At 39.8% G+C, this 2,165-nt stretch overlaps 1 non-coding gene across 1 annotated transcript; it reads left to right on the forward strand.

Annotated features, from left to right (window-relative positions):
• The first annotated feature begins 446 nt into the window (after positions 1 to 446).
• Positions 447 to 662, forward strand: LOC115871433. Its single transcript, XR_004047300.1, has one exon. It is a non-coding gene; the product is annotated as a small nucleolar RNA U3 (small nucleolar RNA).
• The last annotated feature ends 1,503 nt before the right edge of the window (positions 663 to 2,165 follow it).

A 2,165-nucleotide genomic window follows, 5' to 3' on the forward strand; every position in this document is an offset into this window, starting at 1 on the left:
TATTAAATGACCAAATATAGCACGTAAGTTTTTAAGTGGATAATTTTGTAGGACTCATGAATGATGTTTCAAATATCCAAATGACACTTGGCAATAAAAGCTTCCCCATCCCTGCTATATAAGACTTCATTTCTTCTACTGACTTAGTAGTAGTTTTACATATATATCATTTGTATATAATGTTTATATAAATATTTATATGTATTGATATATGTTGCATATATTTAGATTTGAGACATTTTGATAGGTGTGTAGTGATACCTTACTATGGTTTCAATTTGTGTTTCCCTAATGCTTAATGATGCTGACTATCTTTTATGTGCTTACTTTTAACAAGTATTTTTTGTAGCTATTATTGAAAATATACACAGCAAAACATAAACCAATTCAGCTGTTACATTCTTTAGGTTGTGCAACCATTGTTCACACTTTCAAGCTTTTAAGACCCATCTATACTTTCAGGGATCATTTCTATAGTTCGTACAAGCGAAGATTCTCTGATCATGTAGAGCACCGAAAACCACGTGGAGGAGGCACAGCATTCTCTCCTGAGTGTGAAGCAGGCTCCTGGTGCTGCTTTATTGCAGCTGCCATTTGCCTTTGATGATCGTTCTTCTCTGCCCTTGTGCAGAGGGAGAGGGAGAGAATGTAGTCTGAGTGGCAACGCAAAGGAAAACATAAAGACCCCCGCATGCAGCAAGGCTCATGCCTTCTGCGGGCTGAGGGGTTTATCCATTCATCTGCTGGTGGGCCGTCGGATTGTTTCTGCCTCCTGCCCATCGTGGGTAGTCAGCACTGCTGTAGAGTCTCTGTGTGCACCTCTGCTCGCAAGTGCAATGGGTGGTAGCTTAGGAGGGGAATTGCTGGATCATAGGGTAGCTTTCATTTAAGTTTTTTGAGCAACTGGCTTGCTCTTTTACACCATGGCTGTACCATTTTGCATCCCTGCAATGTCTACTCAAGTGTTTGCCCATTTTATGATTGGGTTATTTGTCTCTTTGTTGTGCAGTTGTCAAAGTTTTATATATGTATATTGGTCTTTTTTTTCCCCAAAGATCATTTTACTGGGGGGCTCTTACAGCTCTTAGAACAATCCATACATCAACTGTATCAAACATATTTGTACGTATGTTGCCATTATTATTATTTTCTAGACATTACTTTCTATTTGAGCCCTTGGTATCAGCTTCTCTTTATTCCCTCCCTCCCCACTCCCACCCTTGGGATCCCTTGATAAATTATAAATTATTATTTTCATATCTTACACCAACTGCTGTCTCCCTTCCCCCAATTCTTGTCTTATATATGGTTTCCAAAGATGCTTTCCTAGGCAGCCTTATCACTTTTTTGTAGTCTTTTGATGAAAAAAGGCTTTAATATTTATGAAATCCCATTTATTTATTTTATCTTTTGCTGCTTGTGCTATTGTTATTATATTAGGTGATGCATTGTTAAAAGCTAAACCTGACAGTGTTGCCCCTGCTTTTCTTTCAAGATTTTTATGGCCCAAGTTTGCACGTTTAGGTCTTAAATCCTTTGGAATTTGTTTTTGTACATGGAGTGGGGCATGGACCCTGTTTAATGTTTCTGCATGTGGAAATTCTTTTTTTCCCCAGCACCATTTATTGACAAGGATTCTTTGCCCGTGGACTGGACTTAAATCAGTTGTCAAAAAATCAGTTGACCAAAGATGTGTACATTTGTTTCTGGATTTTCACTTCTTAACACAATCGATTCGTCTATTATTATGCCAGTACCAGGTTGTCTGATTACTGTAGCTGTAGGTTACTGTTGTTGTTAGATGTTCTCGAGTTGATTCAAACTCACAGTGACCCCGGGTACAACAGAAGGAAACCCCGCGTGGTCCTGTGCCATCCTCATAATTGTTCTTATATTTGACCCCATCATTGCAACCACCATGTCAATCCAGCTCACTGAAGGTCTTCCTCTAAACCCGTGGTTCTCAACCTTTCTGATGCCGTGACCCTTTCATACAGTTCCTCATGTGGCGGGGATGCCCCCACCATAACATTATTTTCATTACTACTTCATCACTGTCATTTTGTTACTGTTCTGAATCGGGCGACCTCCATGAAAACGTTGTTCGACCCTCAACGGGGTCTCGACCCACAGGTTGAGAACCATTGCTATCAACCAACCTGTCT

The sequence above is a fragment of the Echinops telfairi genome, unplaced genomic scaffold (genome assembly GCF_000313985.2).
Source record: "Echinops telfairi isolate 266 unplaced genomic scaffold, ASM31398v2 ScPeMD7_5592;HRSCAF=6446, whole genome shotgun sequence".
Lineage (NCBI taxonomy): Eukaryota > Metazoa > Chordata > Mammalia > Afrosoricida > Tenrecidae > Echinops > Echinops telfairi.